The following is a 12,031-nucleotide window of genomic DNA, read 5'->3' on the forward strand; positions in this document are numbered from 1 at the left end:
TCATCTTTAATATGAAACTTTCAATCATGTAAAATGTATTTAATTGTTTGAATACAGTTGAGTTCACTAAAGTTAGAAAAGAAAATAATCAGAGTGGAAGTGACTCAAAACAAAGAGCAGGAAGGCATTTGCGATAGCATCAGAGGGGCCTTCTTCACTGCATTCCGGCTGGACTGACAGCCCTTAACTAGAACGTAATAGCTAGTTTATCGTGTGGCTTATTTTCTCCACTGAGTATTTTATACAATATTGAGATATTTGGGGCATTAGTATATTTAATTCAATACCTGTCAAATTTTCAGAAGCCATAGAGATATTAATTTAGTTAATTAAAATAATATTATTAGTGATAGAAGAAAGATACAATATTCTAATGGAGGCTGCTTCATCATGTGCAGAGACCAAAATATTGTGAGGAAAATGTGGGTAAGTATACTATGAATGCATATGAAAGGCTATGGTAGCTTCAACAATAGGAGTAAGTGCATCTAGCTATGTCTGAAATCCTTAGAAACAAAGATCTGAGGATGCCTTAGATTTTTCAGACTTATTTTCTACATAGAGTTGCTTATTGTGAAGCACTTCTCTGGAATTTTGGGCGGAATGAGAGTCTCACACAGCTCTTTGGCATATGCTGTCCTTGGCACAAATAATATACCATGACCCACGGGAAACCTCATCTTTCTTTGCTTCCTGCCCCAAGCCCCACCTTCTTTGTTTTCTAGGGACCACCTTCTCATTTGAACTACTAGGTCATTCCAAAAATGGTTAGCTCATTTCCTTGTTAAGATCTGAATAGTGAATACACAATGTCTTTAGAAGTGATTCACTCTGATCTGAAAAAAATAGGAAATTATTTTCCTGTGTCATTCCCTATATTGTTCCCTGGCATAGTTACCGCATATCAGAGGCTCGTGATAGAAAATTAAAAAGTGATGAAATCCATCATGTTCAAATCTTATTTTGAACAACATTCAATTTTGTTTCTAATATATGCCTATTCTTGTTCCAGAGTTAACAATGTAACTGTTAGGGTTTGAGACAGCCAATTGATATCTCTCTTTTCTCCTTCCTGATTTAGACTAACAGAAAGATGAATTCACAGGTGGAGACCACTTTTCTGGTAAAGAAGTGTCCACCTTCACCACCACATTTTGTAAATCCTGAGGTTGGACTGACTTAGTTGGATCTGGTGTGATGGCTTCAGTTCAGGTATGCAAACATTTCTCTCGTGAAGCACTGTGGCTTTCTCTTAGACCGCATAACAATGCAGTTATGCAGACTGACTTCTCACAAGGCGGCACAGGGACAAAGGTTCAGAAGCAACAATGACTGATGCAGACACTTAAAGGCAGGAGTGGTTACTAGCTCCTCACATGGACTGAGATCCCACCAGGCAAAGCTCACCTTTATTGAAGAAGTAGGATTGCAAAAAAGAAAGATTGTACTCTATGCATCCATAATATCTTCCTGCATTTTAAAAATGTGGGCCAATGCTTTAATTTCAAGTGTGCTCTCTTGTTAAATAAATTAAGTAAATCACACAATTCTGACTCTGAATCGCACATTTTGACATGTATAAGCAATAATGAACTAAATGCTGCATGTGCCCACTGGAGGAAGGAAGGAGTGATTTTTGCAAACCAGACATCTGTAGCAAGTCTGTCAATGGAATCTACTTCCTGTTTCTAATGGAGCTGCACATGTTTCTGGCAGGCAGCTGGAATTGGTGCCCCTCAACCTAAGTGATTTCTTCTTGCTTGGCTCTAGATTCTGGCATGTCTGTGCATAAATTGTCAACTTTATTAGAGCTATAAAAGGCCTGAGTGTTAACATCAAGCATGCAGATGCAGTGCTTGCCTAGCCAAGCACACTTCCTGGATCACCAAAATAGTGCAGCTGCAACCATTGTATGCCATTAGCAGTGACATTCTGTAAATCTTAATCTGTGCAACTGTGGCACCGCCACGGGTTGATCCAGGGTAAACATTTGCTATTTCAATTAGCTAGTGGTTAGAGCTCTATAAATATGCTATTTTTTCCCTTAGAGGATAAATTATGTATTTAAAGTCAAAATATTATTTATAAAAAGTGGCTAATTTGTAATTGCTTATTTAGCAATAATTTGGTGACCTTGTTTTAAGCCTATGTCCTTTGATTCCTCTAAGTGTTTTGCTTGAAGAGTGGAAATTTATTTCAGGATTAAGAACCTCTCTTTCATCCATTTCTAATGCATACAGATATTTGTTGATTCATTATCCTTGAAGGCAAAATTTGTGGGTCCTCTTTATCTTTGGCTCCCTAAAATTGACTCATATCTGTTCAAATCATTCTGTTAAATAGCGCCATGAAGAATAGAAACAGCCAAGATATATAATAAGTTAGTATTATTTAATGACAATATAAATACTACAAGATATCAGTGTCAAACTTTAATATGTAGAGAAGCAATAAGCCAAACATGATTATCTTACTAATTTATTTCAAATATTTACTAAAAAACTCGTGGTAAGATGATTGAAAAAAGAATATTATTGGCCTGAGAGAATAAATCCTCATAAATTTAGGACATAAATTCATTAACACAGAGAAATTTGATATGTTAATTGAATATCCTAAAGATCTCTTATTGCGGCATCCTCTCCAAAACTTCCTTTTAAACCTGGTATGTGTTATTTATATACTATGCCCGGGGGATACAATGAAAAACAAAATAGGTCGCATCTGTTTTCCTCCTGAAACTTGTCTTCAGTCGTATAGTCTACCTTGCTTACTAAAGGAACTTTGCAATTCATAGAATGTCATTTCTGTGAATATAATTATAGTTAAAGCTCTCTAAATCAGTAGGGATCTATTTCATTATAAGCTTTCTATTGCTGCTGTAATAAATTACACAAATTTAGCGGCATAAAATAACACACATTTATCTTATAGTTCTGGGGGTCAGAAGTCTTAAAATCAAGCCATCAACATGCTGTGTTTCTTCTGGATGCTCAAGGGAAGAATCTGCTTCCTTGCCTTTTCCAGCTTCTAGAGGCAGCCTGCATTCCTTGTTCCCTGGCTTGTGGCCTCCTGCTTTCTTCTTCAAAGTCAAAAGCAGTATGTGTGAACCAGCTGTGATGGTTAAGTTTGTGGGTCAACTTGGATAGGTGACAGTGTCCAGATATTTGGTCAAATGTTATTCTACACGTTTCTGTGAGGATGTTTTTGGACGAGGATTACATTTAAATTGGTGGACTTTGAGTAATGCAGATTGCCCTCCATAACGTGGATGTGCTGCCATTTAAAGAAAGCCAATCAGTTGAAGGTTTGAACAGAACAAAAGTCGACCCGCCCTGAGAAAGAGGAAATTCTGCCAGCAGATGGCCTTTGGACTTGAACTCGTCCTCCATTAGATTTTGGGCTTGCCAAGACTTCACAATTGCATGAACCAATTCTTTAAAATAAATCTCTTTCTGTATATACACACCTCATTGGTTATATTTCTCTGGAGAACCTTGACTAGCAGACTAGCTAAAATTAAAATTATCTGCTGTTTTGTGGTAACCAAGTTAAACCCTTATAAAATAACATATTAGAATTATATCTTATTAGTTGTATCTTGCTGCATAGCTAATTATGTCAAAACACAGCAATAAGCATTTGTCATACAGTTTCCGTAAGTTAAGAATCTGGAATCAGGGGCCCGGCCCTGTGGCCAAGTGGTTAAGTTCACGCTTTCTGCTTCAGTTGCCCAGGGTTTCGTCAGTTTGGATCCTGGGTGCGGACATGGCATCACTCATTAGGCCATGCTAAGGTGGTATCCTACATGCCACAACTAGAAGGATCCACAACTAAAATATACAACTATGTACTGGGGGGATTTGGGGCAAAAAAGCAGAAAAAAATAAAAAAGAATCTGGAAGCAGCTCAGCTGGCTGGTTCTGGTTTGGAGTCTTTCATAAAACAGCAACTAAGGTGTCAGTCAAAGCTGCAGTCCTTTGAGGCTTGACTAGGACTGAGGGTTCCAATTCTAGGTTCACTCACGCAGCTATCAGCTGGGAGCTTCAGTTCCTTGCTGCTTGCGCCTTCCTATGGTAGCTCAAGACTTGGCAGCTGGCTTCCCTCAGGGCTTGTGATCTAAGAGATAGAAAGCAAAACCATATTGTCTATGTGACCTAGTATCCTAGTCACAAACTGTCTCTATTGCCTAGTTATTCATTGGAAATGAATCAGTAAGCCCAGTCCACACTCAAAGGGAAGGGACTACATAAGGGTACGAATACGTGAAGGGCGGGGATCTTTGGGGTATCTTGGAGGCTGGCTACCATATATTCCTGGAGGAGTAAAAGGTTTGAAAATGTTTAAGAGTTATGCCTTGTAGTTTGCAGTAGTAATAAGCAGGAGGTGGCAACGTGCATCCTGGGAGTCAAATCCATCCAAAGACTTGCATTTTTATGGCCTTTGAGCTAAGAGTACTTTTTAATGTGAGAAAGGGTTAAAATAAAAGACAAAGAAGAATATGTAACAGCAACCATATGTGACTAGAAAAGTTTAAAATACTTACTCTCTGGTCCTTACAGAAAACTTTTCCCAATCCCTGGTAGTCAGGAACAATATGTGAGGCAATGCCAACATCATCTCAGTTACTTGAAACAAGCTAAGTAAATGCGAATTTGTCAACTACATTACGTTAGGCCTACATTTTTGTTTTCATTGATATAATCCAGCAATAAACTTTTGTTATTATTGTTGAGGTAGTTTTTAAAAGATTTTATAATATCAATTGACGTTAATAATTAAGGACACTGCTGTCAACTCAAAATTGAAACACGTTTTTAAGAAGCACTTTCGTATCAAATTCACAGTAAATTCCGTTACTTATTTAGCAAAGCCAGCTGAAGAGTGGAATAAACACAAAAGAACTGTAATGAATACTGGTCTCAGTGTTTCCGCATTCCTTATGTACATTCCCTCCTCCTGCCCTCTGTCATTCTCCTTTTGGGGCCCCTGTGTTCATAGCGCCTTCTTGTGTTCATTTCTCAGAATGACTGTTACACCGTGGTTCAGTTTTGCAGAAACCAACTTTTTACTCCCAAGATGTTTACCCCTATTTGTCCCAGAGTTTTCACCCTATGAGATATTTCCCCACATAAAGTTAATAAAGTTAAACAACATAATCAAGAAACAAAGGTTAATAAACAAATGTTTCCTAAAAACAGTATATTAAATGTATTATGTTATGTACCGTGGCGATCACAAAAAAATAAAAGGCTGTCAGAGTGGAATTCACAGGCCAGCATGGGAGCAAATCTTTGCAAACGTAACATTAGCTAACAATCAAGCCAGAATGAATGAAGTGCAAAGTCAGTTATACAGTGAAGAAATGATATAGAAAACTTGTGCATTTGAGTCTCTCACATTTTTGGAGTAGACCACTGTGAGATGTTTGACCTTATGGGCATGCTAGAACTTTGTTAAAATCCATGAAGAGTGAACACATATTTTGGATAGAAGTGGGGAAATGAAAGCACAATGTTCAGTTTTGCCTTGTTTACCTTTAATACTTCCTTTAGCACCAAAGGCCGAGGATGACAAAGAATTTAAGTGTCCCAAATCTATTTCCAGCAAGTACCTGGTAATTATATACATCATGAAAATTAAACATATCAGCCCCTGCTCTGATGATACTATGAATATTTTCATATTTCCATCATCCTTAAACAGCTGTCCAGCTCATGTAATGTAACTGAATGGATGAGAAATTAAACCTCTAATTGTTGCAGATGATATGGATGAAGTCATGATAGACTATTAGAATGAAACAAGTGATTATTTAAAAATGACTTTGTGGGTTTGTTTAATTACACTCAATTTTAATTTCTACATACAATGGTAATGATGCCCATGTTGAATATTTTCGTAAAACAGTAAACCAAACACTATTCATTCTTTGTAAAATTGTTCTTTCTTTTTTTTTTAAAAAAAGTAAGCTCATTTATTTGCTTTCCTAAGGTAGGACTCTTCTGTGTATTTGATGCATATGCTTTTGTGAAACTGAACATTAGAAAAGAACAAGGTGGTTGTTAGAAATAAAATTTTTTTCGATCTCCTCCAAAATTTAGTTAACCCTTGTTCCCATCTTATCAAAGCAATTATCTGATACACATAAAAGTTAAATTGATGTAAGTATAAATGTATATTTCAGGCTTGCCTGAAATTTCTATCTGATTTAAACATTGGAAATGCTTCTTTAAAAGGTAGATTTATTTGTGGTCTTTGGAGAAAATCTAATGTCATACACTTATTTCAAGCAGGAAGGATTTTCTGAAAAGAACACTGAAGAACTAAAGGCATGATGAAATATTCAGTTCTAAAAGTTCCTAGACAATTTGAAAATGTCAAGACACGCATTATTCTGTTTATACTAAACAACTTGTCAGCCCAGCACATTTGTGAAAAATAACAGTGGTTATTTGTTTGGTATTTCCAATGTCTCTTCATTTAACTCAAATGCCAGCCCCCATTGCGACAAGGGCCTGCATTAAGAAAAAAAAAAATTTAAAACCATTTAGTACCCTCCACTCACATAACAACATTATTAATGTTTAAATTAAGAGAGAGCAAGTGATATTGCTACAGACCAAATATTTGTGTTCCCCCAAAATTCATATGCTGAAATCTAATCCCTAATGTGATGGTAGCTGTAGGTGGAACCTTTGGGAGGTGATTAGGTCATTACCAGAGAGCCCTCATGCATGGGGTTAGTGCCCTTACGAAAGAGAACCCAGACAGCTCCCTCACCCCTTCACCATGAGAGGACACAGCAAGAAGACTGCTAAGCAGCCTATGAGCCAGGAAGCAGACTCTCACCAGACACCAAATTTGCCAGAACCTTTATCGTGGACTTCCCAGCCTTTAGAACCATGAAAAATAAATTTCTGTTGTTTATAAGCCATCCAGTCTTGGTATTTTTTTTTATAGCAGTTTGAAAGGACCAAGACAGCCTTGTAACTCAAGGAGCAGTCAAAAGGAGTGTAGAATATGAATAGAAAGTAATATCACAAAAAAGAGGATTAATCTAAAGAGAAAATGGTCTTCATATGACATGTGGGGTCTAGATATATCAGTGTGAATGTACACATACTACTTATATGTAAAAATACCTAATCTAACTCACCTTTTGTAACCTAATGATCTTTTATAACATAAATTGTCTTGTTTCAGCTGAACTATTGCGTGTAAATTTTCAAATCAATCAATTAAGATGTCTTGAGCATTGTCTTCTAGTAAAGACATCCTACTAGGTAGATACTGTGGAGGAAATAGAGAAGAGCTTTGAAGACATTGTGCCTATCTTGTCAAGCTGTAACCACAGGAAACTGCAGAGAATAGAAAGAAGTCAAATACAAGCCAAAAAAGCTGGCCAGCATATAAAGGTGGGAGGAGTTAGAGCTGCAAGGTTCCTGAGAATTGAGGTTAAAATAAATGAGGATATAAAGTCAACAACTGGATTTTCAGGAATATCTGTCTTCTACTTCTCTTAATGGATAGTAGATATTCTAAAATATCCTCTAGGTAAACATTAGCCCCAGGAAAATGGATAAAATACAGTCAATAGCTTTTTAAGAACATAGCTATATTCACAAGAAAGTACGGGAAGTCAACACATAGGGACTGTCTTAGTCCATTTGGGCTGCTATAACAAAAATACTGTAAACTTGGTGGCTTATAAACAAGAAAGATTTATTTATTTTTCACAGTTCTGGAGCCTGGGAAATTCAAGATCATGGCATATGTCTGGTGAGGGCCAGCTTCTTGTTGACTTCGGTCTTCTTACTGTAACTAACGTGGTGAAAGGGGTCAGGGATCTCTCTGGGCCTCTTTTATAAGGGCACTATTTCCCACCAAAACAAAAGAGGGAGACTGAAAATTAAAATGCTAATTGATTCTAAAGGGCTTGCAGTCGCCCAAGGGCTTTTGTTTATTCAGGAAACTGAGAATCTAGAAGCTTGGGTTTCCTGTCTGCTTTGAGTCAGGCAGCCAGAGTTTTGGCCTGAGTTTGGAGGAGAGCTGAGCTACAGCTCCCAGGATAGGCCAAGACCGCAGTGGCTGCATACTCAGTGTAAAGCAAACTAAAGAATACAAATTAAAATGACTGCTTTCCCCCAGCAAAGGGAGACCATCAAAAATCTTTCCTGTTAAAGTTTTTTCTTTAGATGGTAAAACTACTCTCCTATAATAGTTATATCCCTAGACCAGCCCTCAAAGAGGTCTTGAGAATGAATTTACACTGTTTGTGATGATTCAAGCCGAGAAATGAAATTAAAATGGCCATAAATTGTTGATTGTCTACGGAGTCTGACAGAAATAAAACAAAATCTTTCCAGATGAGTATATCCTCAACCAAGGCTGGAAGTACTCCTGAGAGGAATTTGACTGCTGGTGATATCAGGTATTGGAATTATTGATTAAGAAGTATGAAATAATTATAGAAACTAAAAAAAGAAGCAAGTATTTAGAAATTTTAAAGCATCTCAAATAAATCCAATTCAAAGAAAAGCCATATTTGAAATAATAAAATATTCGTAACTATACAAAAATGAAAACGTGATCTAACAAAATTAGTAAAATGAAGCTTATATGACAATTAATGGTAAGTATATAGTCATATATTTCTATTAGAATAACAAAGGCTGGAAATTAACAGCATGGAAAATGAGCAATAAAAAAATAATGAAACTAAAAAAATAAGAAAAATAATAAAGGTAAAAGCCTAAGGTAATTGAATAATAATATTAACGATAATAACAATAATATTAATTAGAACTAATAAAACTCTTACTATCTGCCAGGTACTAGTTTCACGTTTATTAATCATTCAATAAACTGCAATATGTAAAGTACAATTAATAATGCAGTTTAAATTCAGGACAACAAAAACTGTAGAGAACAAATTGAGATTTACTTGTAAAAACAATTGGTAAAATAGACAAACCACTGCTCAAACTAATCAAGAAAAAATAGAAAGTACAAATACATAATATTAAGATAAAAATGGAAAATGTTTAGTGCAGATATTAAAGTAATTATGCATGCATTTTGAATGATGTTATGCCAATAAATTGGCAAAATAAGATGAAATAGATTTTTTAAGAACTAAAACTTATCAAAGTGACTCAAAAGAAAGACAAAAAATCTCAATAAATTAATAGCCATTTAAAAAAATTATCTTGGTAGTACTTTAAAAATCCAACCACAATTTGTCCTGTCAAGTCCATATAATTTTACAGATCATTTCTGCCCAACTTTCTTGGAGAATAGAGTTCTGGTCTTATTTAAATCTTTCTAAAGAATAGACAATGAAGAGTCACTCTTCAGTTCATTTTATAAGGCTCACATAACCTTGATATCAAAACTAAATTAGGGCAATATAAAAATTAATATCGCAAGCCAATGTCACTTAGGAACATAGGTACAATCATTTAAAATGAAAATTTAGATCAAAATATCCATGCAATTTTTTTCTAAAGATGGGCACCTGAGCTAACAACTGTTGCCAATCTTCTCTCTTTTTTTGTTCTTCTCCCCAAAGCTCCCCGTACGTAGTTGTATATTCTAGTTATGAGTGCCTCTGGTTGTGTTATGTGGGACGTAGTCTCAACACGGCCTGACGAGCGGTGCCATGTCTGTGCCCAGGATCCAAACCAGTGAAACCCTGGGCCGTGGAAGCAGAGCACACCAACTTAACCACTCCCTGGGCTGGCCCCCTCCATGTATTTTTAAAAGGACCAAAGTGACGTTATCTTAGAATCCAATGATTGCTTCATTTGCATATTATGTTAATGTGATTCATCCAATATTACACTATATAGAATAAGCCAAATGATCATCATAACAGAAATAGTAAGTCTTTGATAAAACTCAACAGACTTTCATATTATAAGCACTTAGTAAACTAGTAATAGAAAGAAATGTTCTCAATATGGTAAGAGATATTACCAAAGTCTACAGCAAACATTAAAATCGCCGGCAAAATATTAGAAGCATTTTGTTAAAACCAAAGAATGATAAAAGTATGCCACGGTCATCTATTCATCACGTAAGACAAGTTAAACAATCCAAAGTATAAGGATCTGAAATTTTATGCATTTTTTTAATGTCCTTGATGGAGATTGTCCATAGGACATTGTTTTATATGTTGTAAAATACTATGTGGTGGCATCATATTATATCTATTTCCTTGAAATGTGCTATTTTTCTTAATCATATACTTTTGGAATTCATTCCAATTGATATATTACACTCTGTTACAATATATTTTACATATACACAGTATTATGTGACATATGCATAGAAAAAGGCCCAACAGGTCCTTCAGACCCATTATTAGAATTAAAAAGAGTTTAGTAAGGTGGCTAATAGCTACAAAGCAATAAAAAATAAAAAATACATACTTATATTACAGAAAAATTATCAAACACTAAGATACTATTTATTCACACAATGCAAATATAAAATAATTAATAAATCCAATAAAAATATGGCTATCTTTTATAGAGAAAATTGTAAAACATTAATAAAGTTCTTAATAAAGTATATAATTCACTTAGCAAACTGTAAATAATTCTACTTGTGTTTTTGCAACAAGGCAGCCCTGATAACCAAATTGATAATATTAAAATGATAATATAAAAAATGTTCTCCACTAAAGATGTATTAAAAGTATGAGGAGACAAGCTGTGACTCAAAGGAAAGATATTTACAATGCATATGGTTGACATGCATCAATACTGAAAATACTTAAACTGATCATACAAATAAATAAAAAAGAATCCAACAAAAATTGGGCAAAATATATGAATAAGCACATCACAGAAGAGGAAACTCAAATAGTAACAAGAAAATGTCAAGAGAATTTGAATCTTCTAGTAATCTGCGCAAGAAAAGAAAAAAACATAATTACCTACAACATGCACCAAATTGGAATACATTTTAAATCAGGAAGACCTATAAAATAGTTGCATGAAAACTGGCACAAACACTTTCGAGAGTAATGTAGCGATATCTGTAAAGATGAAGATGTGCAGACCAAAAACCCAACAATTTTACCAACGGTCTTGTACATGAATATACTTTGTTGATTTCATTATAATTGCAAAAACCTGAAAATGATCTAAAGATCAGTAGTAGTCAAGTAAATTGATATATACATATAGTATTTATAATATACAGTATACAATATAATTGTATACACAAATATATACTGTATAGTGCAATATATATTACAATATATGCTATATATTGTATACTGTCGTAGTATAATGTAGTGTATTATAGCAGTACATATGTATATTAGCACATACAGTATATATATTTACATATATATTATAGTGTATATACAAGTATAGAGAGAGAATTTGACAATTAGCAAGAAGGAATGAAGTAAAGCTAGCCATAATAATCCGCATTAAACTAAGAACAATTCACTGACCAAAAATAGCATATTTCAAGAAGGTGCATGAGTAATGCTTCTGTGAACATTTTGTGTGTGTCTTTTGGGGCACACTGCTATGCATTTCTACTGGAGATACATATAGGAGGGGGATTACTGGATCATACAGCATGGGTACTTACCTTCTTACAGAAGAATTTGACAATTTTCTAAAGTGATTGTACCTATTTACATTTTCAACATCAATATATAAGAATTTCAGTTGCTCCCCATCCTTGCTAACACTTGGTATTCCCAGTTGTATAAAATGGAGCCAACCTCACCATGTGGAGTGTGGTCATAACCATGTATTTTCTGTTAGCCTGAGTATCACTGTGGCCATCTAGTGATCCCAAACTTTGTCACTTTTTTTTTCTTTCCTATTTTGAAACTTCAGAAACTGAAACTCACACTATTTAGTTCAAGTTTGTCTGTGAACAGTCTGAACGGATAACCTGATCCTTCTTCACTATTCATCTGTATCATTATTCTTTTAATAGTTTGGTTCATGGACACAAAAGACAACACATATAGGGCCTCACCATATTCCTCATATCT

This window comes from Equus caballus, chromosome 15 (genome assembly GCF_041296265.1).
Source record: "Equus caballus isolate H_3958 breed thoroughbred chromosome 15, TB-T2T, whole genome shotgun sequence".
In the NCBI taxonomy this organism is placed as follows: domain Eukaryota; kingdom Metazoa; phylum Chordata; class Mammalia; order Perissodactyla; family Equidae; genus Equus; species Equus caballus.